The sequence below is a fragment of the Lagopus leucura genome, unplaced genomic scaffold, assembly GCF_019238085.1.
Source record: "Lagopus leucura isolate 7727_CA_CO unplaced genomic scaffold, USGS_WTPT01 Super-Scaffold_100157, whole genome shotgun sequence".
In the NCBI taxonomy this organism is placed as follows: Eukaryota; Metazoa; Chordata; class Aves; order Galliformes; family Phasianidae; genus Lagopus; species Lagopus leucura.
The window spans coordinates 37,488,515-37,516,276 of record NW_024962334.1 but is presented as its reverse complement, the minus strand read 5'-3'; the positions used below and the strand labels follow the sequence as shown (position 1 = coordinate 37,516,276).

The following is a 27,762-nucleotide window of genomic DNA, read 5'->3' as shown; positions in this document are numbered from 1 at the left end:
GTGCATGTACATGCAAGCAAGAGAGAGAGGCACAGATTGCTTTAATTTTCCTTTAATTCACGTCCAGCTTGAACCCTCTTCAAGTATCTTGTAGCATTTCTTCAGAGTTCTTTCCATCTGTACAGTATCCAGCTGATGATTTGATGCACATGCTGATTGTTTCATGCCCTCTTGTACATCTTTTCCATATTGTATCAGCATCACTCTCTCTTTTACATCTGCTGATTAATTCTGTTTCATTTACTTGTTTCTCCAAACAGCATGGAATTCATTCAGATCCTAGGCTGCTTCTGGCCGTTGATTGATATTTCTCTTTTAGCACTGCAAACTTATTTTAATAGTTTCTGTCCTTGGGAGTAGTGTTATCTTTTGTAATTTGCACTTTAATAATGTTTTAAAAATTGAGACTGGAAGCTTGAGTCAGGATTACACAGAAGCAGACTAAAGAATATGGCTTTGATCGCTATTCTGTGTGCAGCGTGCACTTCTAGGTAGTTGCAAGGATGTCACAGAGAGATGAAGAAAAACATCAAGCCTGTGTGCTTTGGAGAAGAAAAACAAACAAACAAACAAACAAACAACTAGGAAAAGTTTTAAAAATATTTATGCCCACTACATGCTGTCTACTGTAAAAAAAATAATTCCTTAGAAATTGAAAAGCTGACTTCATAGCTCAGATGTGACTGGTGTAAAGACAGCTGGCCGGAGGAGGAAGCTGTCTCTGCCTATTCAAAAGATGCTGCAGCACTCTTACCTTACCAATTAGCTCCTGAAGGTCCATTTTCAGCTGCACATCTTACAGCAACGAAGAACTGGAATGGGCTCACATTCATGCTTTGAGCTAAAAACTGCAGTGACATCTGCCACAGAGGTATAACAGCCGTGTTGATAATAGCCACAGTAGCCTGATTTTATTCTGCTTGGTTGTTTTTCAAATCATCTTTGCTTGTTTCTAAAAAATAACGAGAGAAATGAAGGATGAGGAAGAGGATTAAAATGTGAGCAGAAGAGCTCTCTGCTGCCTTTCCACCATCAACTGCCTGCATGCAGCCACTGGTGGTTGGTCACCTTCTTTTTCTTTATACCCCAAAGTCATGAAGAAAGAGAAACCTGCTGACAGTAACCTCACCTCAAAACTCACACCCTTCCTAGCAATTAACTCTACTGTGCTGCTTGTAAGATGCAAATTAATGATGCAACAAGTAAAGAGACTTACCAAACCTCCATTATTTCCTCTCTGTTTCACTGGGATCTGTTTAGATTCTAGTCACCCCCTAGGACTGAGAGCTGTGCTTTGTTTTTATCCTATATAAAACAGAACATTGTTGTTGGTAGTTGGTAGTAAGAGCTAGTAAACATTTGTGCTTTTCTCAGCTTGAGAGTAACTTTTTAATGTTAGTTTGTACAGATTTCTGCAATAGGTGTTCCTGATGTGTTCCTAGTCCTAACAATATCTCATTTCTAAATACAGAGCATATTGCTGGAACCAGCCATAGCTGGGGACTCTCTACCTTTGGCATTTAAAATGAGTTCATCAGTCTCTCCATTCAACGAAAGGGCTTTTTACAGCTTTTGTAGAGGGAGGAGAGAGAGAGAGAGCTCACTTCCCCTGGGAATGGGAAATACATTCCCATGGTCGCTGTTTGAAGCTGAAGAATTATCTACAGGAATTTTAAGAGATTTCAAGGAGCTGCAGCCTATTGCCAGGAGCCCAGAACAGTTATCGCCTCAGCATTCTGCAAGCTGGAGAAGACATTAGTTCTCACCACTCCACCAACGTAATTCTTATTCCCATTTAGATCTTACGAAAGACTGAAACCCTATTCATGGTATACATCAGATTTTATATCTTCCTTAGGGGCAAGTGCAAAGCTTTGTAATACTTCAGCTGTAGCCAGGTTATTAAAAGCCAGAGGGCTCCTAGGAGCAGGAATGCCTTTGCCTAAAACTTTGTGTCTAATGATGATGTACGTTTTGTTCCATTCTGCCTACCAGCTGTTGGTTCCTGTCTATGACACAGCTGCATCAGTGTACGGTACATTCGGGATCTGCTCTATAGTCCTATGCAAGTACCGTTTTAACAAATGTGTTTGTAAATAAAATTAATTAATACCTGGTCAGTCATTTTCTGGATACCTATGAGCTGTAAAGGATGGGAAATTTATTGCTACAGAAACTACTTTGGCATTTGCACAGGAAAATTTAATCTCAGAAGCCTTTTTTTTCTCTTTAGGTAGCAAAAACTCTACAAGGGTTAATCCAATCACCTATAGCACAACAAGGACTGGAAATGGCAACGTCATGGTTTGCATGGTTGATGGTTTGCAAAGGTCTATTTTATAACCTGGATTGAGTTCATTGTAATTTCCCACACACTGTTCCTTGAAAAACTGCATAAAATCATATTAAAAGCAAAAGGCACTAAATTACACAACCTGTTGCTTCCCATAAGCTCAGTTGATAGTACAGCCAGCAAGGTAGAATATTTACATTATGACTGTGAAATGATTTGTGTTTGAATATCCCATTCTTTGTTTAAAAAAGAAATCATAGTATTTTTGCAAAAAGTAACATACAGAATTTTACAATTGTCCATTCTTGTTTTTCAAAATCAGTTTGCATGAATAATTTTCTCATTTTTATGCACAGTTTTTCCACATTTTGTTGACTAAAATGTTACTAATCTAATTTCCTATTAAAAAACTCATTTCCAGCATTGCAGAGCTGAAAGGTGCTACCAAGCATTTAGTCTTCAATTTACATACAACAAACCCTGTAATCTGATGGGGGATTTCACACAAGGATGGCTTCGTGCAATTACATGGGCAAAGAAAAAATTTCATCCAGGGCTCTGTTCTACAATAATTTCATCTGTTGGTCTCCCATTGAGAGTTCTCCTATTGCTAAATTGCTTATTGATGTGGACTTAAAAGTAGAAAAATCCACACGATGTTGTCATACTTGGTTTTCGATGCTGCTTCCTTTTTATTTTTTTTTTCCTTTTTAATTATAATTTGGATTTGTTAGAGAGGGACAAAGTAAACAGATTGGAATAATTCATTTGAGTTAATGCTCATTGACAAGAAAACATTAAGCATTCTCCAGATGAAGCAGCAGTCATAAAAGACAGAAGGATAATCCTAACATTACAACACAAGCAAATTAGTTTTCTGATATATATTCCAGCATTGCATAAAGCTGTACCAATTCTTAATACTTGCATAATAATATGCACTTTTTAAAGATGCCAGAAATCATTATTACAACAGAGTGAGTTCACTGTTTATGTTTATTAATGTGGGAATGTTGGAAGAGTTATTAGATATTAAATGTCATTTTTAGAGTGATTGAAGCTAAACAACTGTAAAACAGATTGAAAAGATTTGAGCAGATAAATGCAAATGGAAGAGGAGACCTTCACACCCTTTCCTACAGTGGAAACACATCTTGATGCTATCCCCCTTGCACTGTGAAACACGTGCAACCTGATGAACCAGCTGCTTTGCAAAGTGGTGAGAGAAGGCTGAGGGCATGGGACCACAGTAAGCATGAGACTGAAGCAAATTTCCTGCTTCTGAATACAGGGAAACATTATGTTTTAGCTCATCAACATCTTTCTCGCTCTCAAGAACTGGCCCAGTTTGTCTATATTTGTCCATAGGTGGACCACTGAGGCGGTGTGTTTTTGTTTACTGGTTAGGTTGGATACAAAATTCTGCCCCATCATTCTGTGCCAACTAGACCACTGAAGTTGCTCCTCAAAGCTGGTACATCAGTTTGTTAACACCTTTCCTCTAAACTGGATGGGAGGAAAGCAGGGCAGAACTGGTCCTTAAAAAGCAACAGCTGTACCTGATGAAGCTGCCATAGGGTCCTGTGATTATGTACACATGGTCCAAGCAGATTGTGATCTTCCTGAAGTGAGATGAGGTAGAGAGAGAGAACAAGAACAACAGAGTATAGTAGTTGTGTAGTAGAGTAATAGGAAAGTGAAGGTTTTTTTTTTCCAGAAACTTGCCTTTTTGTTTAGTTGTTTGGTTTCGTTTGCCTTGTTTTCTAATAAACCCACATTAGTCTATTTGAATATATTACCTTTCTCTCCTTACAGCTTTTGCTGCTGGAATAGTAAGCTGCCAGAGCAGAAGCTGTTGCTAAATTAACTAATGTTAATTTAACCTGTTAAATTTTTCTGGAATTAGCAGGTATGCTATGAATTCTTCCTCCACCGCAGAAGGATTGGGATGCAAAATTCATCCTCGGAAGGAAAGTCTGGAAAACTGCTTTAATAAAAAAAAAAAAGGAAAAGGAAAAAAGGTGCATTACAGAGCAGTTGATCGATCTCGTTCCACCACGTGCATTCTCTCAGTCCACACTAGACCATAAATGAAATGTGGTTAAGGGTTTATCTCCCTATAAATACAATGTATGTTTATTAAATGGTGACTGATTTGCATCATTACGACATTTGATCAGTGGTATTCAGATCCAGCTGGTAAAGTTTCAGCAAGAGCTGGGAGAGCAGCAACAGTTCCTCTATTGTGTTCAGTTGGCGTTGCGAGGCAGCAATGGGAGCAACACAGCCAGCAGTGTGGTAATCTAATACAGAATGCACGCTGCTCCTTTTGTTAAACATCTTCCCCTGAAAATGCTGGCAAGTACACATTGTTTCCTTATCATTTTTTTTCCTCTTGAGAGATTTCAATTCCATTTACCCCACGGGCCCAAATCCTTCCTGAACACATGAGTTAGACAGCGAGGAGGATTACTAGAAATAGTGCAGACAATGACCAAAAGCCTCCTTGCATGTCTTTTTTTCCAGCCAGCCACCCACCTTCCATTATCAAGGGAAAGAATACCATATCTGACTGCATAATCAAAATCCAGTGACCTGTCAGAGCAGGCAGTAAAATAAAGCTCTCTTGCTGTTTCCCTTTGACTAGGCTTCATTTCTAGAACCCTTTTAACCCAATTTTTCTGACAGATTGTAACTTGTAGGCATTTAAGGATGCAACCACTGAGCTAATATGTTTTAGAGTGCGCTTTTATAATATATATGGTATATTTAGTGTCCCGATTTCTGGTAAAATTGGAGCACCCTGATGCCAAAGTAACAGACTTTAATTAAAAGAGCTACAGCAAAGAGAAGTAAAAGCACATGAACAATAGAAATCCCTGACCAGTTTTTCCAACAATCTTTCTGCCTGTGAAATTTGCCAGCACATTCCTGATGAATGTCTAAGGTAAAAATGAATGTTCATGTGGATCTTGAATGCCATTCAACATATGGAAAGAACTACTTACTTTTCTTTAAATACAGTTCCATGGAGCCACCAATGAAAAAAAAAGAAAAAATTCTTTTTGTTCTTTTTTTAATAAATCATTAAATTGCACTTGGATGATTAATACTGGATGAAAGTTTGGAGAAGGTTACACAGGATACCAAAGGGCCACATTCTCCTGTCGCAAAACTGAACTCTGTACCTCAGAGGCAGCTCTGGATTTTGTAGTGAATGAAGGAGAGCTCAGTTTTAAAATGTTTTCTATACAGTATGTTTGATTTACCTCACCTGACACAAAGAAGCAGCAAGGCTCAACACAAGTACAATACTCCTCTCATTGGAATTGTGAGGGAAAAGGCAAAGCCTGATCTCACAGCTACAGCATCATCACATGCTGAGGGGGTACCAAAGTGAGTGCCTGGGTGAGTCCCACACCTCTCTATGGTCTCTTTGTCTCCAGAGGTAGAAAGTAGGCAAATTTTTCCCAAAGATGAAAAATGGTCCTACTTGTATTACAGAATCAGTGGCAAAACTGACAAATACTGTTTGTCCCATTTATTAGGACAATTAATAAACTGACTCCTAACACAAATTGCAAGTCAACCTATGAGCATGGTACCACATTCAGCAGCAAGCAGCAGACTGCCTGATTGTATTTTGTTAACACTGAACCTAGACCTGCATAAGAGCACTTGACAAATTGTCTTGGCATCAGGCCCTAGTATCTTATCATCCTTTTTTATCTCCGAAATGAATGAAAATTTAAATTTTTAATACTGATAGCCTTCTAATTGGCTGATTCTTTAAATATCTCCAGATTGGGCAGTGCTGCTAGGCAAGTAAGATCTTACAGACAACATCTTCACAGCCAGAGATGCATGTCTCTGCTTACTGTGCTGAAGTAAAGTAATATTTCTGAGACATCTATTTTGTGTGACAGAGAAGAAGTATAACCTAGTGGAAGATATTAATTTTTAATATTTTATTTCAAATTTTAAGGTGTGTGGTTGCTGGATAATGAAAAATACAAGCATTTGGGGGAAGCATACATGAATCAGAAGGCTGCTTGTTTTATATTTTCACTACTTACAATCTTCAAAAAATGCTGACTGCAGTCAGCAATGTTGGCAACAGTCCTTTTTCACAGAACTCATGAAGTATTGCAATACCTCATTGCCCACAACAGTCAAGCTTTTAATAAATTAGCCCTGAATATATAGATTCTGGAGAGATTCTGAGGTTGGAGGGGACCATTACAATCATCTGGAATATTACCTAACTTCCCCTTATCACTGACCATAGAATTTCACTCAATAAGTCTTACATCAAACCCAGTAACTTGTGGCTGAAATGAAGAAAATCTTTCAGGAAGACACACAGTTTATATTTAAGATTATAAGGAATAGAGAGTTTACCACATCCTTTTGCAATCTCCTTCAATTCTTAATTGCTTGCACTGATAAAAATTTATGTTATCTTCAGTTTGAAGTATTCTAACTCATCTTTGATGATCATATTATGCTTTATTGTGTGCTCTGTTATAAAGCGATATAACACAGATGTGATTTCAAACGCCAAGCATGCCATGCCTCAGTAAGAGCTGGCTGCTAAATGAGAAACCATAGTCTTGAGACTCTGAAGCTCTGAGCAAGGAAAACAGGAGCACCCAGACTATACGTGGGTGAGGAGGGAATGAGAGAGGGTGAAGCCCAAAGTTGGAATATGTGCAGTGTTTCCATCTGCAGGCTGGATACAATCAAAAAAAGAAACTGATTTTGGAAACCGTGCCTGTAAATACCGTAACTTCAAGCCAGAAATCCATTTTCAAAACAGTGCCTGCTGTCAGGTTAACATTCTCTTGATGCCTCAATCTCTCTTCTTTAATGTATTTTGATGTTTCTGTAACTAAAACCAGGCTTTCCTTACAAAGAGTTGTTTTGCAGAATATTAGCCAGCACTATGACCTAAAGACGGTGCTACTTCTTAGTGCTACTTCTGTTGGTATAAAATCATGATGCTTTGTCACCTTGAATCTTCAGTACTCTCATAAGGGACTTCAATCATATTCTCCCTATTGAACAGAAGCATTCTCATATCCTTCTGTAGTCAAATCATAGGATTTGACTGAAGTATTTTTCAAAGAAGGGAATGCATTTGAAAATTTAAACTTGATTTGAAAATCTAAGGTAAATATTTTATATTCTAATAGACTGTTCTTATTTTTATCAAGGACAAATAGGGGAAGAAGAAACTCAGCTTCAAGATAAACCAAACCCTGTACTCCCGATTTTTTTTTTTTTTTTCTGTTTTTATGTTTTTTTTCTTGCTGATATTTTTTTTCTCTGTTTCTTTCTCTAAACACAGAGGGTATTTATCATTGCAATGATAATACTGTGTGCAGCTTGGAGTTCAGTCATGCCAGGAAGAGAATATGATACTTTACATGAACACGTCAAGCTAATGTCAATTAAAACAAAAAAAAAAAAAAAGGAGGCATAGAGTGACTTTTAAAATCTTTCATACAGATCTTATCTATTCATATCCCAAATCAAAGCAACTCTGATTGCTCTATCAAGTGTAATATATAATTAAGGCAATTCAGTCCTAAGGTTCAGGGTTATCGCAGTTCTTTTGATTTGAGTTGCTGATTGTCTTAGTGAAAGAGCTGGTTGGGAATTTTTTGACAGAGAGGTTTTCATCTTAAAGAAAAAAACAATCTGTCAAAAGCAAACTTTTAGTGAGGAAAAATATGCAGAATAATCCATATCCCAGGAGTGCATGACTCACAAGTGTGAGAGGGTGCAGTTCACTTAACCACACAACTGGCCAAGCCATTAAGCTGCTGCCTAGCTGGGACTGTGTCTCACATGCTCTCTCAGTTGTCTTCATTTAAATCATGTTGAAATAAAGGCCCTGACTATTGGGTTGTGTGTTCAGTCCCTGGCACGTTCTTATTAGGCCACAATATGGGAATGAGAAAGGTTTGAAGTGCTACAAAAGCACTCTCATATGCTGCATATTTGAGGTTCTTGTCAACTGGCCTGCCCCAAAGTTGGACCTCTGCAATCCTTTTGAATGTTCATTATGGCAAAGAGCTGGCACGTACATGAATTTAGGCACTGTGCAACACCTGTGAGATTGAAGAAGCCATGTGTATGCTTGCACTTCTCTACACTCATCACCACCTTCACAAACCAGGTGCAAGCAGCATGCAGATTTTAGTATTGTTTAACAGTGAGGTTGCATGGGTGGGCCCCTCACTACAAGAAAGACATTGAGGCCCTGGAACGTGTCCAGAGAAGGGCAACGAAACTGGTGAGGGGTCTGGAGCACAAGTCTTATGAGGAGCGGCTGAGGGAGCTGGGATTGTTCAGTCTGGAGAAGAGGAGGCTCAGGGGAGATCTCATTGCACTCTACAACTTCCTGAAGGGAGGTTGTGGTGCAAAAGGGTCTGGCCTCTTCTCCCAGGCAAATAGTAGGACCCAAGGAAATGGCCAGAAGTTATACTAGAGGAGGTTTAGGTTGGATATTAGGAGAAACTTTTTCTCTCAAAGGGTGGTCAGTCACTGGAATGGCTGCCCAGGGAGGTGGTGGAGTCGCCATCCTTGGTGGTGTTCAAGAGGCGCCTGGATGAGGAGCTACGAGATATGGTTTAGTAGCTTGTGGTACTGATAGGAATGGGAGAGTGGTTGGACTAGATGATCTTGCAGGTCGTTTCCAACCTTGTGATTCTGTCATTCTGTGCAGGTATTCTGAGGAAGGGTCTGTGCTTGTCTATGCGTAAACACTGCACTTAATGCTGCGTGTTAGCATGATGCAGTTAGGCTGAAAGGTGTTAGTGGCTGCCAACAGGGATGTCCCGGCTCCAAAGAAAATAACAATCCTTGTTAAAAATAATGGGGGTGCCAAATACTCGGCCAGGCTCAACAAACAAAGCAATCAAGGCCCTTTATGAGGTAAAAGCAGCTGCTGGCTGAGGAAATACCAGAGGCACTTGGATGTAGTTTTACAGCACAGGAGCTTCAGCAGCATGGAGCTGAAGGAGTTCCTTCCTGTCTTTCCTCCCTGCCTTCCTTGAGGCCCACAGGATGTTGCCCCTCAGCACATGTATCTGATGGGGCACTGCCGCAAGTTCAGCTGGATTTCAAAAATGGGGGAGAAATGGGGCAAAGGGTGGCTAGGTATGACATGGGCTCCCAGAGCTCTGGCTACTACACACATCTCACTGAGTGAAACATTGGAATTGCAACCTTATTTTGTTAAACTGATATGTGGGTGAAACAAATTTGTGAATAACAACTAATAAAAGAATGCAGTTTCTGTATTTTCTATAGAATGAGAATAGAGTGACATTCTACTGAATCTGGGACTGAGAAAGAAGAACTCATTGATTCCATCCCCAGCTGCGCTTCATCCTGGAGAAGAGGAGGCTCCAGGGGGACCTGAAAGTGGCCTGTCAGTATCTACAGGGGGGCTATAAGAATGAAGAGGACAGACTGTAGCAGGGTCTGTTGTGACAGCACAAGGTGAAATGGTTTCAAATTAAAAGAGGGGAGATTTAGATTGGATGTAATGAGAAAATTTTTTACCCTAACGGGGGTTGAGTCATTGGAATGGATTGCCCAGAAAGTTGGCAGATGGTCTGCCCACAGAGACACTCAAGATCAGGCTGGTTAAGGCCCTGATCTAGAGTAGATGTCCCTGTTCATTGCAGGGAAGTCAGACTAGATGACCTTTAATGATCACTTTCAACTGAAATAATTCTATGATTCTGTTATTCTACAATTCTTGCCCAGATGCATGTCTCCAACATGTGCTCCACTAAGGGTGGAATTTATGGAGTCTAACTTCACTGTCTGAAAGTGAACTGTCTGGGATAAATAACTCATAGAAACATATTCTTGTGTCAGCTGAGGGAGAACCACCTACACAAAACAATTCTGCCTATCCAAAAATAGGGCTTGAAGTCAAGTGCTGAGCCTGGTCCATTGCTTTAAGGAAAACCCAGATGATTGGCAGCTGTTTTTTAGAATGCCAAAGTAGGTGTGATGATTGTCGCCCTGAAAATCAAAATCTTGTCCCACCAACATTTAAAACAAGGCTTCTGCTTATTTCAGTAGGAGGAGAATTTGCATCTCTCTTCAAGAGACTTCTCTTCAGGATAGTGAAGTCCATTGGAACCCAGATGTGACGGAACACCTCCCTCCTAGTCCCATGACATGCTTCACAGGGCAGTGCTACACTTGGAAGCAGTAAATGGGAGAAAAATCCACTGATTCTGTTTTTTCATAAATCTGTTGCTGAATCCTTATCTACTTCACAAATCTGGTGTTTTGGAAATGTAGTTAATTTTTGTAAGGTGATTCCTAGCTGGAAGATGTGAAAGCCTGTCTGTTTTACCAACAAACACTTTAAAAGTGAGCACTGAACGCTTAGTCCCATTCATATACCCTACTGATGCATTATGGAGAAGATCAGATATCAGATATGTATGTAGTGACAAAGCACGTAGCCACAGTCACAGAAGTTACACAATTCCAACAGGCAGCTGTTTGTTTGTTTTTTAAATAACATTAAATCAGGGCTTTTGTTCTGAAAATTTATATTGAAGTGCCCACCATCTGCTTTAAGCTCACAATAGCCAGGAAATTTAGAGTCTGAAAATGTTTCCTTAACTCATCCCATTGTGCCCTGTGGATGGAAAACCTATTTGCATCTAATAAAACAATGCATGCCAATGGAAATGTCATCTCTATTGGCAAGTTGTGTAATTCTTTATAGCTGCATACTAGATCCAGATGCTTTGGCAAAAGATATCTTCCTTCAGGAGCTCTGCTTGAGGGAGCCTGTATTGATTGCCTTTGCAATTATAGATTGGATCACAGCAATCACTAAAGACAGGGAAACTTTTTGATTCTGTATCATACATCTTCAATCCTGCCTTTAAAAACAAACCCCATAAGCCATCTATTTTTATTATCTCTATATTTCTAGTAGTGCATCTTAAAAAAAAAAAAAAGAGATTAAACAAGTTATTAAGGAAGCTAGCCAGCATGTCCTGCAGACATTTCCAGTCTTCAAATGACGCATTCACCAATTAAAATAGCATAAGGATGGTCCAGCCCAAAATTCCAATAAACAACTGCAGATTAAGACACGGGTAATCAAGAGGTGCTTCCATTAATGCAGAACTTCCTAATGAAACTGTGGTTATCTAGGGTACTCAGCAGCCCAGCTGCTACTCTAGCTAGCAGAGCAAGAAATCTGCAGGGGCATTGACAGCTGTTGCTCCATCAAAAACACAGTTGTCTTTGTACTCAGTGCCTGCAACTAGGCACCAATCAGACTAATTTATCATAATACAATTTAGTCAGATATGGGCAGCTTGTAGGTGGACTTATATTTCAAATTAAGCAAATCAGTTTAGCTGAGTGTGTGGCTTTACAGGCACATCATAAGCTGACAAGTAGTTTTCCACAAAAAGAAGACCCATACTGTGGCTTTTTCTGGAACGCTATTCTCAAACCCAGTATGGCAGAGTAAAGTCACATCTGAAGTTAATTGTAATCATCCCTTAAGCTTCAGGTGGTGCTTACGATATTTAACACTCTTTCAAGCTAGATACAGGAGATGCTTGGGGAACTGATAGTTAACCACGTCTTGAAAGAAACGCTTGAAGAAACCAGTTGATAAACTGTGGACCTTTCCCATCTGTTGCATCTTTGTTCTGGGCTACTCCGTTGATGATTTTATTCATTAACTTGAATACATTCATTGACAGCACTGAATGTATTGCACTTGATTTCTTTAATTTTGCCTGATACTTTTTTTTTTTTTTTTTTTTTTTTTTTTTTTTTTTGGTGGGATAATTAGCATAATGTGTTAAAAAAAACAATCAGGGTTACAAGTCTGAGTTAGTCACCTTGGGTGAGTATGCAGCTGGCTCAGGACTGTTTCTTGTGTGTATTTGCTCTAACTTGTAGGTTTGGCAAGAAAAAACAAAACAAAACAAAAACAACAGCTGAGGATAATATTCCCAGCTTCAAGAGAACATAGCCCTTGGAAAAATGATGGGAGAAAAAAACAGCAGGGCTATTATCTTCTTTACTTAGAGGAAGACAGATGGAGAAAATGTGAGTATTGCACCTTCGAATTTTCTTTATTGAGCATGAAAGATGAGGTCTTTCCCATTGCACCTTCAAACAGAAAGAACAATTGTATAGTGTTTTGTTTTTTTTTTTTTTTTAATTCTGTGGGCAGCTTTTACATTTCAAGGAAGCTTGCGTTCTGCTCTGACTTTCAGAAAGTGACAGTCTGTTCTATGTAAAATATTGAATACTACAAATAATCAGTGTGCTATATATTGTCTATTAGCTTGATTTTTTTTTCTTTTTTTTTTCCTCCTTAATTGGTGTTTTCTGTGAAGATACAGTTCAGCCAAGTAGAAGAAGAAAAAAAGTGTGTTGTGCCACATTAATTTTACTTCTACAAGCACATAAGTGATCACGTGATTGTTCTACAGGTTAATTTTGTACCCCTGAGTGAGTCTGTCTGCTTTTTATCTTGTTAAAACTTCCTGTTCATAAATAAAATTGCCTATTTATACTTTGCTAGGCAGTCACGATTCACTGAAAAGTGGTTATGAAGGCTGTCCTGTCTGCTCTGCCTTCATTTTCACTTGGGCACCTTTTTGTCAAGGTGAAATACTGTGTCCTTGTGGTTTGAACCCCTGATGTTAAAATACAACAAAGGAATGTATTTTTGCTACTGAGATGATTGCAGTGCTGCGTTCCTCAAAAAGGCAGAAACTGCAGCACAGAATCACAAAGGAACAGATCCAACACCATTTGATATAAATGAAAATCCTTCCGTTCAGTTCAGTAGGCTTTAATCGGACTGGTATTGCCTTATTTCCCAGTTTTGTTTTGAAGTATTCTTTACACTTAAGAGATGAGAACTAATCCCTTCTCTCCCTCCCTCTTCATGTTTATGATCCAGGCTTTTGTAATAGTAGCATTTTCCTGCAATGCCAGCAGAATACCAATGAAATGTTTCTTCCTGTAGTGACACACACAATCGTCCTCAAGTGGGATGAATGATATTTACAATACCCTACCAGACTCTTGTTTTAGCTCACTGGATTCCTTCAGCCATGTCTCATGGGTTGCTACAAAATGCTGTGTGAACACCAGGAGCACCTACACTTACCAGAAATACGAACTGAATGGTTTAAAGTGCAGAGTCTTTTGACAACTGACTCATAGATTTTTCACTCCGAGAGCACAGGCCTTACTGTATCTGTGCTGTTGTGCTACCATGTGCCAAACTGTAGTTGACAAAGTGATATAGTACATGATTTTAGATGAAGCTTTTTACTGGTAGAGAAGCCAAGAAAAACTCGTGGTTTGAATGTCTGGAACTCTTTTTTCAACTTCATTTACTTTTTAAAAGCACAGTGTAGTAAAGCTATGGAGCAGATATAATGGATAAAGGACTCTATAGCATCTTTGTTTTTTAGCATTTCTAATGCTGTTGCTCCCTTAGCAGGCAAGGATTCCGGGAATAATCAATGGATTCAGAACTAGAACAAAAGTGCTAATATGGTACTGAGTCCCTGAGTAAATAAATAATTTCCAGACCAAATCCTTTCAATGGCACTGTATGCCTGTTAGCACTGTGTTTCCTTCAGGAGTGGTCTGGTCAGCAGCACTCTGGCTGCACAGAGGAGGTCACTCACTTCCTACATCTCTGTGCTGAAGACAGAAGGGCTTTTTGGTAGAGTATACCACTTGGGGCTTCCAGGGAGCCACAGGAGCTGCATTCTGTGGCATGATTAGAGACAAAAAATGAGGAAAAAAAGAAAATCATGGCAGGTATATTTGAAGGAGGATAAAATACGTGAAGTAAAGGCTAGCTTTTCCAGCTTCAGTGGCCATTAGATAATCAGAGATATAAACACTTTGGTTGTTTACCATCCAGCCATAAAGGTACTGTATTTTGTTGTATAAACACAAAACCTCTGATTCCTTATATATTGCAGATTAGCAAGAAGGAGCTAATGGGGGAAAAAAAAAAACAAAAAAACACCATCACAAATACTTCTTTGCTTATTTCAAATATAAACAAATAAAAACAGCACCTCAGTAGAAAACACTGATTTCATACATGTTGAGAATTGAATGTGGAAACAGGAAATACCTACTTTTTTTGTTCAGATCCTATTGAATAGCCATTCTCCTGATTTTTTTTTTTTATTTTTTTATCGTATATATGGGAAACCTCATGGGTTTCCTTGATTTCGTGTGATTGCTACTAATTAAGAGATGTAGAAAGCTTGAAATAATCAGTTCTGATAGGATTTTTGCCAAGGCAATTTGAAACAGCTTACAAGAATTGTGCAATCTGTGTATTGGTCTTGATTCAGCTTGAACTTAACGCTGGGGTCTGCTTTTTAATGTTCCTTCTGTCCATGCCTTACTTAAGTTTCTTATCTCTTGTTGTTCTTTTTGGAGTCCAATATGAAACATTCACCCTTTTTCTAATATAAATGCAGTAAATCTCTGTCATCATAATGTTAGACCACTGGGTGAATCACTTCACAAATTTTAAACTAATAACTTATTATTTTTTACTGATCTAACAAGTAGGTGGATAACGTTCCATCACCAGTGACTGTAATCACCTTCAGCCCCAGTTCAGCATCCCCAGTTCTGGCTTGATTAAGTATTTGCTGCTTCCATTTCACCCTCTCTTGACAGGGATAACTTTGTTTTAATTCAAACTGTCACACTCTGGAGTTCAGGAAGGACACAAAAATGTCAGGTAATAATCCCTCCTCAATCTCGTGAACAGTTAGTGCTGCTAATATGCAGAACCATCAGTATGTTGGCATGATTCTAACTTAATCGTTTGCAGCAGCCCAGGCTTTATTGAGATCCGTTGAAGCTGATCTGGATAAGCGTCGCCCATCTTTACGCGCTTTATTATGTTTTTCATGCTTAACAAAAGTTGAATTTAATCTGGCAACTCTTCCTGTTTCTTTGTTACTTTATAATTTTAAATGAGTTTCATCAGCAGTGTGAATATCCCGTAAGAACAAATGCACATACTTTTTACTTTTTGGAAAGTAATCCAACCCAGAACAGGAACTCTACGTGGATGCTTTTGTTTCTGGATGAATGTGCTTACAGTGGGCTAGTTGTGAAAATAAACAGCAACACTGCCTACATTCACAAACTAAACAGGCAATCAAAAGCTAAACAACGCATGAAATATATGATCAAACATTAATAATCACTGTTTTTATGACCCTACTGTAGTGGTTTGTAGGAGAACATGTGAAACCTCATTCTCCAATTCTCTCTATGGGTGGAAGCTTCAAGAAGGATCACGTTCACTCCAATAGTTCAAACTACAGGTACAGGGAAGAGGCATTTTCTTTTTCACAGTTAAACAACTGACACGTTTAGACTGCAGAGGAGCCAGAGGTATGGCTTCCAGTTATTTGCCCTGATGAAGATGAAACTGAGTTTTATCTACATTTCCATTGTATGTAAATGTCATTTTACCTGGGTAGGATTACCGGTGTTCTACACCCAGCTTCCCACCAACACACCTACCTTTTCTGACTTCTTTTATCCTTTGAAACATTGTTGGGTTTTTTTGTTTGTTTGTTTTTTGTTTTATACCTTAAAGTCAGTAACAATATTCTCCACTAGTTCAAGTTCTTATTACTTGAATGTACTTGTTTGAAGTCACCTGCCATCTCTGTATATTTAGTAATGATGACTAAACACATCCAAAGAGTGGTTTTGTAGCTGATGAGTCAATTCATCAATAGGAGTAAATAACACTGTTTTGTTCATGAGCAAGCCTTTGTATACCGTCAGAGTGAGTACTTCAGAGATAAGGAATTCTCTGGGCTGAAGACTGCAATTTGGTTTATGTTCACCCTGCTCTTCCATAATGTTGCTACACTTGTTCAAAGATAATCTACTTGTACTTCTGAAGCCTTTTAATCTGAAATGAATCTCTCCTGAAAGTCTTTATCTTCTCACTTTCCTTTGTTATGTTTGTAATCTCCCTACAATAACAACACATCAAAAGGAAATATTTTTATTTCAGACTCACAAACCAGGAGCAAACTAATGGTTACTAGCTTTTACTGCTGAATATGATGCTGTATGGTATGGGATATTCAACTAGTCAGTGTAGTTCAGCTGTCCTTGCTGTGCCTCCTTCCAGCTCATTGTGCACCCCCAGCCCCTTGCTGAATCATAAGAGTCCTTGGCTCTGTGTAAGTAAGCATTGCTCTGCAAGAACTAAAACCATTGCTTTGTTATTATCTCTATTTTCATAAAAAAATCCAAAATAAAGCACCACATGAACCTCTAGAAAGAAAATTAACTTTATCCCAGCCAAGACCATGACAATCCTCTGCTAAGTTTTCATCCCAACAGTTGCACACATATTTAGTCTTTTTCATTTCCTTATGGCATAGTTTGCATTTTTCCTGATTGCCAAGTATTTCGATTGTGTGATGCAGTGGAGTCTGCAAAATTTGCTTCCATTGGAGTTCTTGAACTCCCATAGCTTTGAATAGGACCTCATAGTCCTACAAGCTAATCTTCACTGTACTGCACATGCATTAAATTCCCTATGCTAGGGAAAAAATACCCTAAATATTTCAGAAGTAAACTGAGGTCTGAGTCACTATTGTGCCCAAAATGTCATTCTTTGGAAAGCATGCCTTTAACCTAAAAATCACTCTTCTAGCTATCACTAGGTAGGAGGTAATTCTCTCCCTCCAAATCAGGCAACTGGTAAAATTCAGAAGTTTTAACCTTGTAATATCCAGAATTCATTTATTTGTTGTTTCTAACACAGCTTTTTTTCTTGCAAGAACTTTTTTTCTTCCTTTCCCTTTCTGGTGTCATGAAGTCATTAGTATTTACTCATAAAAACTATTAAAAAAAAAAAAAAAGACTGACTATTTGGAATTCATGAGGGAACCAGCTATGAGTGATCAAATTTAATATCAGTTTGATGAAAAGTTTTCCAAGAATGATTTCGGCTATTTCTACCATAGCTTTGTAAAAGAAAGGAGATGAAAGGCCAGATTCTCAACTGGTATAAATTGGCATTGCTTCAGAAAATGAAATGGAGATGTATTCTGATGAACACCAGCTGAATATCTGGCTTTGAGATCATCAAAGCTAGCATGGGGTTCCGTGTGATTATTGTCCACATATTTCCCAATGTGATGTGCTGATATGAATATATTAGCATAAACAATTGGGAAATTAACTATTTATATTATTTGTAGACATATAATGTAAGCAATCTCCTGATGGAAGTAAAAAGAAAAGTTAAAAAAAAAAAAAAAAGAAGAAGTTGGGAGAAGGAAGATGTAGTATAAACTAATGCAGTTTTTATCAGTGTTTCTCCAAGTAAGAAGTACACTTAGCTGCATTAGTATATTTCCCTTTACTGGAGGTAATGTTTGTGGATTTTACTCTGTTGATTATTTTTCAGGAGATTATCTGAAAAGAAAAATGTCTGAAGTCAAACATATCTTACATCATCTGTTTCATAGCACCAGAAATCTACTTTTACATTATCATATTCAGTATCCAAATAAAAGCAGATGAATTCTCAATGGTTAATGCCGTTGGAGGTCTTTGAGCAGGAGTATGAGATTCAACTATATTAAAAAAATTTGGTGGCCTACATAAGGGAAAATAAATGACAAGTGGAAATAGAAATGAAAAAAAAAGTTTGTATTTGCTTTTGCTGGCCTTTTTTTTATTATTATTGCATTTTTATTTCCTGCTCAGATACTCAAAAGAAAACTATATATAGCTTAGAGTAAACTTTATAACAAAAGAACTTGGTTTGAGGTTGTCCTTATTATCAGCAGCTTTTAAAAGAAGCCTTGAATACCACAGGCTGATACTACTAAAGAGTCTGAAATAGTAGAGAGGAAACACATTTGCATACTACTATCCATGGGAGATATCCAGAGTAAAATTTCTTATTTGCTTTATTACATTATTTGTTTTATTCTTCGTGTTGTAATTACATTGGCTCCTTGATATCAGCTGATATAACAATATCATGCAATGATACAATAAGCTGTAGGTTCCTGCATTACAACAAAAAACAGAATCAATTCAAGAGAACACTGGGTAAGCTGTTAATTTAAGAATTCCTGATTGTTTCTTCCTGCTGCTGATATATTTAGGATAACAACAAACAAGAAAGAAATTTCTTTAAACAATTTGCTAATTCCTGATAAGCATTGTGAAGCATCATCGTGTCAATATGTATTGGTTGAATGGTTCAGTAAACTTTATTCCTTTTCCTAACCCTGGCTAACAAAATTGGCTGCATATTTAAACATTTGAGAGTGATGAAATGTCTATTAGAAACAATTCTACTGAAACTATGAATGACTGCAGAACTGAATTTCATTTCAGTGTTCATTTAGAGGCATATTCATGTAACAACATAACATTTCAAGTAGACACTTTCAAACTGCAGGTTCCTAATGTAGTGTTGATAAAGACTATAAAAGACTATATAAGGCACTGGATTTTTGTCTACTGTAAGGTCTTGCCAATTCAAAATTCTCTGTTTTGATCTGGAGCTAAAATATGCGGGGATTTTTCTTCAAAATTTGAATTTAAAACATTGGTTTGGGAATTTTTCACTTAAATCACTTAGGTCTCATTTTTGTATTTTTTTTTTCTTTTTCTTTTTGTAGAAACCAATCCCTGCACATAGTTGTAATGCTTGAATAGAAGAATAGTGCTCAAACTAATGACATCATCTGTTGGCAAGCAAGGATGTTTCATAATCACAATTTAAACTCTAATGACTATAAGTCTATATTAATTTAATAGTCATGGAGTCAGAAGGAGAATGCAAACTTCGTGGTCAGACAATCACCTGAGAAAGTAAACTTGGCTTTCAGGCTCTGCTTCTCTTAACCTCCACCCCGTAGTTTCTCAAGTTGTTAAACCAATCAAAACTCAAATTACAACTGAAACAAAAGTTTTGACCATTCATTCTGGCCACTGCCCTCTGATAGATCTCCCCTATCTGTCTGACAGCTGACTGTATTGCAGGGCAAATTTTCTGTTGGGAAGGAATTGATCTGACTTACTCTGTACTGCCAGATTACATGAGTCAAGACAGCAAGACTGGATGGACAGAGATGGGTCAGGGCTTCAGAACTATGGGACTTACCAAGAAATGTTCTTGGCTAGTATTGTTCTTTAAAACAAATAGCTCTTTAGGAAATCTCAGCATGGATTTCCTGTCTTCTCAACCTGTAATAAGGAACTGCTCTACCTCGTTTTCACTAAGCACAGGATATACACGACTCCACTATTTCTGTGTATTTTGAGTTTTGCTCACTTATTTTTAAAGTAGAATACACACAGTCTCTAAAAAGCTTGAATCGGTTTCCTCTACTATCGTGCTCTTCTACTCTTTCTAAACTGCTGGTTTATGACAACAGAACCACCTTTTCGCTGTAGGAGAGTTAAACCTATTTTGAAAATTATAACAGGCCCTAGCAGACTTATTCTGCAGCAAATGTCCCTTTTCATATAATTCTAGTAATGGATTTGGCAGACTTTGAAAGAATAAAAGACGAGTTAAATTATTGTCTTAGAGACTAAAACATTTAACTTGAAAGTCCTATGACAATTGTCAGGGACTATGTTTGTAGGCACAGTGAAGGAAGAATTCCTTTAGGAAAAATTGAGATTTTAATTATTGACTTCAAGGAAGACATGATTAACAAGGGCTTCTCATCCTCAGTTATCAAATCCCAAGTGTCTGCTCCTGTATCTGCTGTTTCTTATGTCAAATCCCCAAACTTCCTTCCAGTTCTCAGTGTAACCTCATTAAATCAACTGTACTTAAACCTTCAGTAGATTAGAACTTATTAGGAGAATGTAGATGTAACACTTGATTACCTTTCTAAAGCTGATGACAAGAATTGATTTTTAGAGATTTGTCAGCCCTGGCACAGCCAGCAATCCACCTCCTCCCTATCCCCAATTTTCTCATGCATGAGGAGTTAACCCATTCATTTTTCAGACTTCCAGTAAATAACCTGTTCTGCTCATAGGTAATTGTTGAAGTTTTGCCTTAGAATATGAATGTTCCTAAAATTCTCCAATCTACTGATACCATATATCTTGTATTTTCTTTAGAAAAGCATCACCACCAAGAAAAGAAGTTGTACACCATTACAGCAGGAGGCTTTGTGCTATGTAATTAGACCTAAGACTAGTCCTATATTTTATTGAGGCCAAGGACAGCTACACCACTGCTGTTTGCACCAGAATATTAATAGACAAAGGACCTGAGTATACTGTCTAAAAACTGGTTATAATGAACTTGATTTATTTTGTTAAGTATGCATATGTTTTCTGTGATGCAAAGCAAACTAATTCATCAAGAATAATAAGCAAAAAAAAAAATCAAAAAAACAATCATTTTACTGAATCATCATATACATTAGATCAATTTTGTATTAGTATGTAATAGTCTATAATAGTCTGCCCTGGCTATTTAACAGTACTTAACAGTGCTGCTTCACTGCAACTTAAAAATTTAACCAACAGAATACAATGTAGTTATTGTAATTTTTTTTTTTTTTTTGTGGGCAGTTTTTCTAGCCATTGTAATTTGCTCTGAAAGTAATGCCTCCTATTTATTTCCCTAGAAACTACTACAGATACAAGGAGCACAACAGTGTTGTTTAATAGAGCAAATTCTCAGCTACAAAAAAAAAAAAAAAGAACTTCTTCAATGCAGTTACCACCATTAGTTGTGCACTTTCACCAGCAATGAACAAGGGCCTGCACTGCCTCACTGTGCTCACATCCACTTTTTGGTGCCCATAAACCTTCAGCACATTGATGAATGTCAGTGGGTGCCATATTCTTTGTTTTGAGGCATTCAGTTCCACGCCTTTGCTTCATATGCATTTCCATGTCAGACACTATTTTGTCAGACTTCTTCTCTGCTGCCACCTGTCACACAGCTACAAAATGTAATGGAATACTGGTGGAGAGGTTCAACTTCTACTGCCATACCACCATCTGCCTATGACATCTTCCGCAAACATAACAAAATAGGATGAGTTAATTTTGGAGCAGTTCTCACTGAATACTATTGTCAATAGTATACTGTGTTAGGTGGAGTAGAGTGCTATCACTCTATGACTTATTGGATACAGGTCAATTTTAACATTTGGTCACCAACAAGGCTTTACATAGCTTAACTCATCCTTTCAAAATGATTTATTGATTGCTTATTCACAGGTTGTTTTCTTCATTCATTTTCCAAGCATTTACATTCATTTCATACATTGGCTACAAATGTTTTATGTGGATTATATGCATTCACACAATATGTGCCCTTGGCAATGAAAGTTCACTGCAATTTTAATCGTTTCTGAGTCACCTATCCAATTTCTTCTCTGAAGTTACAGTTGCAAAATCTTATTGGTATTTTATTTCATTGTAAAAGCTTCAGATAGTTACTTGAATTATCTGCTTAATAGGGGATGCATTTAATGATCCTTTTTTTTTTTTACTCTCGTAAGCACATTTCATACTAAAGAATGCTCAGGTTACATTTGTACAGGAATTTTCTTCATCCGCTCTTGAAATTTAGCTACACTGCTAAGATGATGAAAAACATGCAAAAAGAAAATTATTCACATTTGACCAAAAAAGTCTGGAAACATCCCCTTCTCTCACAATATCATCGTGACTCTAGTGTCTGTGAATTGCCACCACATCTCTACAGAAGATTTTGTCTATAAAATATTCTGTTCTAAGTTTCATGGAGCTCAATTTGTCTCAGTTAGAAGAGTGAGAGTAGGGTTGCTAGTCTCTGCCAGTTTTGAACCTACAGTTCAAGGGAATCTAGGTATTTCAAACCCAGCTTGGAGCACTAGAACAGCTCCTCCACTTTTTGAAGTGCCAGCTTAATGAATCATGCTCCACAAAATAGTTGCTTCTGACATTTCAGCCAAAGCCCTGCTGCTTTTTCAGGAGCCTGTATGCTTTTATCTTGCACTCTGGTCTGAGCTGCAAAAAATGTTCCAGTTTATCACACAGTGTTCTGTACAGTCACTTAGAAATATGCTTGTGCTCGCTGAGTGAATATTGATAAGATATCTTGAGACTGCGATAAAAATGGGGCAAAGAGAAGATATATTGCAAATTTGATAAATAAAGTCCTTAAAGCAGTGATAAAAGTCTTATGAGAGGCCGTTATTGAGAATGAATTCTCAGAGGTGTATGTGAAGTTGGGGCTTATTGTTTGGTCACGCTCTTTCAAAGGTTTAGGGTTTTTGCTCTGTGTTTCTAAGAAAAAGCTCTTTGAAGGTCATGTTCGAATTCAAAGCTGTTCTTATTGTCTGTTTTTCCATGCTATCTACATTACTGTTGCATATCGCGTTTGGGAGCCCAATAGCTCCTGCAGGTAATATTTTCTAATTCCACTTATCCTACCCTCTGGTGTAGCATTTGTCAGTGCAGGTATGTGTCTGCAGGTGTTGATAAGGTAGAAAAAGCTACCTGAATAACATTATTATGCTGCCTATTTTTTCCTAGGTAGTTTGAAACAATTATCGCTGCTGGACTATAGTCGTGTGTTAAAAGATAGCTCATCCTCCTCCTGCAATACCACCCTCAGCACTTTAAAGTAGCGGTAGAAGTCCAGAATACCAGGCAGCGAGAAATCTTACCATGAAGGAAGGTAGGTGAAGGGAAGAGAGTGGAAGAGAAGGGTATGGGGAGGAGCTGATTTTTGCTGCTAGTGTTATTACTGTGCTGAAGGCTGTGGCTCCTTGTTCGTTTATCTGAGCGGGCAATTAATCTCTTGCTGTTAGAGAGCAGTGCTAAGCATAACCGCTAAACTATCAATGGTAATGGTGGTTATAGAAAAAGAAGTGAGCACTATAGCTGAGCCATAAAAACCACTGCAGCTGATTTTATTATGCAAGACATTGGATTGATTCTCCACCTGTGAGCCTCAGCAAATGCAAAACTGTATGTGAGCATATACGTGGATGCTTGCGCATTCCTCAGGAGTGCTGGAAGTAGTATCATCATCCCAGCTTCCCATTACTCACACATCTGCAGCAGTGCTGAAGGTCTCAGGAAGCAACTCCTTGCTCCTTTGGTGGGAAGCCAGAAGCGAGGTGGGAGGTGGCAGCACCCCAGGTTCCCCCAGATCTGAGAGAGCTGCTTCTGGGCAAGGAGCATGTCATCCTGTGGAATCCCCTATGCTGTGCTCCCTGGGGCTGCTGTGCCCCAGCAATGCCTCTGCTGGAAAACAGTGTTTGTTCAAGCAATACTGGAATTGCCCCACCAAATCAGAAATGGAAAAAAAAAGCCCTTTGCAATCAAAGGTCTTTTTTTTTTGCATGATTCAGACGTAGCATTTCTGTGAGAGATTCAAAAAAGGAAAATAATGCTTGAAAAATAACAAAACAAGAGAAGATGATTTTGGCTGTACAGACACTCAGCTCTGCTGACTGCTCTACATGCAGCTCTCCATTCTTTGCTCAGCAGAGCATCAGGCTGGTTGTATGCATGAATACAACATGCCATGTCCAACCAGACCTATCTTTCTGTCTTTCAGCTCCTTCCATGTGACAAAACACTTCTGCTATCTGTTTCTGTAACAGAAACACGCCCCCTAAAACATATTTAGCTCTGATGGAGATAGATAGTTCACTGCATTTTTTCTACTTTTTACACAAGTCTCAATAGTAACATTGTACTGGGATAAAACGTAGCTAATGAGCATACTGGAAAAAAAGCATATTTCAACACCAGAGAAGAAATATTTCTATAGTTTCAAAGCTCAATGCATTTTTCTTTTTCAGTTTTTTTTTTTGTTTTGTTTTGTTTTGTTTTGTTTTTTAAAATTTCCACTCAGCTTCAGGAGCTGATGCAAGATATTCACTTACTCTGCATACCATCATGATAACCAATGTAATAGCATGTAGGTATATGGGTTCTCAATTCATGCCACAACAGCCCAGTATCCCAGTTGGCCACATGATTGTGAACAGGTTTCTTACACCACTATTTTCTAACAAAGCTATCTAGAATGTTATCCCTGGATCCGTGCTAAATACATTTGTGTGGATAAATGCATGGACAACATTTTTGGCAGTTGATTATGCATGTTGGCCTAATCCTTTCTACCTTAGTACCTGTAAAAGGACAACAATATATCAATATATTAGGTCCAGCTTGACCAGGATGCTGTGAAGAAGGTTCACTATGTCTGAAAGTAATGAATAAGTCTTTTTTGTGGCTGTCAATCTAGTTTTGGAGCATGAACTAATCCTCAGTGAGCTTATTCGCAAAACATCCTTAGAGTTTGGGAATTATTATTCTCATCCACGTTCCTAGAGTCCAATTAAATTGGGATTTAATGATACTTCAGTGGCTCAGTGCCTAAACAGATGCATCTAATGCATGTTTTCAGACATCTGAGACATTGCTACAGATGTGGCACTTGTGGAAGACCTGTCATCCCTTTGGAGCAGCATCTGGGGTCCAGATTGAGCACTCTTGGGCATCAGAAAATGTGCTAGACAACTCTGTGAGAGCAGTTGAACTGAAATCTTAAGGAAAAATTCAACTTGCTCTCTAACACTCTGCCTAAAGACTGAAAGTGCCTGAAGTCACTAAATATGTTCACTTTGGAACAAAAAAAATCCCTTGAGTACTACAGTAGAGGATTTTGCACACAATCAGAAGCCCTTGCAAGAAAGAGCAAAGTGCCTAAGCGGCACTGCAATCCACAAAGGGTTTGAATGACAACAGAGACCTTAAATACTACCCATGTTGGACTTACGTTGCTCTCTTTTGAATTACCAAACTATTTCCCGAAATGGCTTGAGTGGATGGTTCTGCTTCCATAGCTACTGTAACCCAAAAGTTTTTCTATGTCTTACCAAAGAAGGGCACATCCTGCTGTGAACAGAACAAGGCTGGCCAATGCCAGAGTACTTGTTTGGAGCAGAACAGGTGTCTCACATAGTAATTCTTCACCATTCAAAGAGAATCTGACTCCATCCCAGGAGAATGTGCTATCAAGATGGAGGCAAGTCCATGACGGGTCTATTTCCCCTCTGAATCTAGTTGTCAAGGCACCAGTGGTGCAATATTAAAATTAGGAAATCAGGAGTAAGAAGAGACACTCTGCTGCTGCTGCTGTGTTGTAGGGCTCCTAGAAGGAGAGGAAACTTCAGCTTGAATCCATACACAATGTCTAATTCTCCATTTATCACTGGATGAAAACGTCTATGCAGTGCTGAGAACTAGGACCAGCAAGCAGGACTCAGCTTGTTTCCTAGAACCATCTCACTTAGTTACAGCTTTAGGAATCTTGGGTCTATGGTAGTTTGGGTTTCATGAGTTTTACTTTACAGTATCAGCAAATGGGAGCAATTAGAAGGGACTATCGGGATCTTTGGCCAGAAAGTAACATAAGCACAGATGAGATGATTAAGACTGCAACTGTGCCTGAAGGTCTTCTGAAAAACAATGGCATTGGACGGACTTTTAATGGATGGAATATTTTTAATGGGCCAGACGAAATACTAGGCTATAGGCTATAAATTCTGGCTCTAGGTTGTGATTCAAAAAGAATACAAATCTTTCCTTCTTGCAGCCACAAAGAAATTTCTCACTCAAAGTAAACACAACATTTTGAATCACACAGAGGTGTGGTTGGGAAATTTATGTCAGCTGCAGTAGTACTAATTAATTTTCAAGTGAATTGGGCAGGGGAGAAAAAAATGCTGCTTATTTTATTTTCCACAGGATTACTGTCATACTTCACTGTTAAGGTAATTTGTTGTATTTGTTTCATTTACTTTCAAAAATTTGTTGTTCGCTAATATTGTTTAAATTTTATTTTTAAATCTTCTTTTGGTGGCTTACTAAGTTTTCGGTTGATGACGAATATATATCCAACATTTACATCTCTTATAACAAGCATAGATAAAAATAGAAGCAAGACCTGGCAATTTATTTTTTTTTCATAGTAATCATCACAGTAATGAACAATTCATTAAAATATTGATCTTTCAGGGAAAATAGTAGTTTACAAAGATGTGGATCAAAGATTTTAAATCTGATGGAGACTGTTTTTACATTAGTACAGACAAGGCGAAGGCTGAGGTACTTAGTAACTTTTCTGCCTCGGTTTTCTCTGATAAATGCTCATCACACAAATGTTTGGTTTGGTAGCAGGGGACTGGCGAAGCAATATCCCTATCACTTTAAGCATAGTTCAGGTTCATGACCACCTGAGGAACCTGAACATCCACAAGTCTATTTTTCCCAATGATATCCATCCCAGAGTCCTGAGGTATTTAGCTGACATAGTCACCAACACACTCACAATGATATCTGAAAAGTCATGGCAATTAGGTGAAGTCCCCGGTGACTGGAAGAAAGGTAACATTGCACCCATTTTTAAGAAGGATAAAATGATGACCCCAGGAACTGTCAACCTATCAGTCTCACCTCTATGTCAGGAAAAATATTGGGCCATCCTCCTGGAAGCCATGCTAAGGCACATGGAAGACAGGGAGGTGATATGGGAGAACCAGCATGGCTTTACCAAGGGCAAATTCTGCTTTACCAGCCTAATGGCCTTCTGTGATAGTGTCACTGCATCAATGGACAAAGGAAAAGCCACTGATGTTATCTATCTGGACTTCAGCAAGGCCTTTGACATGATACCCCACAACATCCTTCTGTCCAAATTGAAAAGCTGTGAATTTGATGAGTGGACTGTTCAATGAATGAAGAACTGGCTGCAAGATTGAGTACACAGGGTGGTGGTCAATGGTTCAATGTCTGGATGGAGATCAGTTATGAGTGGTGTCCAGGGGTAGTGCTGGGACCAATAGTCTTCAATAACTCAATAACATTGACAGTGGGGCCAACTGCACTCTCAGCAAGTTTGTGATGACACTAAGGGTCAACACACCAGAAAGACAGGATATCATCCAGAGGGACTTAAACGGGGTTCAGCAGTGGTCCCAGGTGAACCTCATGAAGTTCAACAAATCCAAATCTTGCACCTGGGTCAAGGAAACCCCTACTACTAATACAAGCTATGGGATGAAAGGATTGAGTGCAGCCCTGCTGAAAAAGACCTGGGTATACTGGTGGATGGGAAACTGGACATGAGCCAGCAATGTGCCCTTGCAGCCCAGAAAGCCAACCGTATCCTGTGTTTCATCCAATGAAGTGTGGCCAGCAGGTCAGGGAGGTTATCCTGCCCCTCTACTCTGCACTGGTGAGACCTTACCTGGAGTACTGTGTCTGGATGTGGAATCTTCCATACAGGACAGATATAGAGCTGTTGGAGCATGATGGAACACCTCTCCTGTGGGGACAGGCTGAGAGAGCTG

General features: G+C 38.5%; 1 long non-coding RNA gene across 1 annotated transcript; it reads right to left on the bottom strand.

The window, feature by feature from the left end:
* Nucleotides 1-56: 56 nt before the first annotated feature.
* On the bottom strand, nucleotides 57-27,762 carry LOC122189832. Its single transcript, XR_006181989.1, has 3 exons — nucleotides 27,660-27,762; nucleotides 755-952; nucleotides 57-542 (listed from the first exon to the last, which is right to left on the bottom strand). It is a non-coding gene; the product is annotated as an uncharacterized LOC122189832 (long non-coding RNA).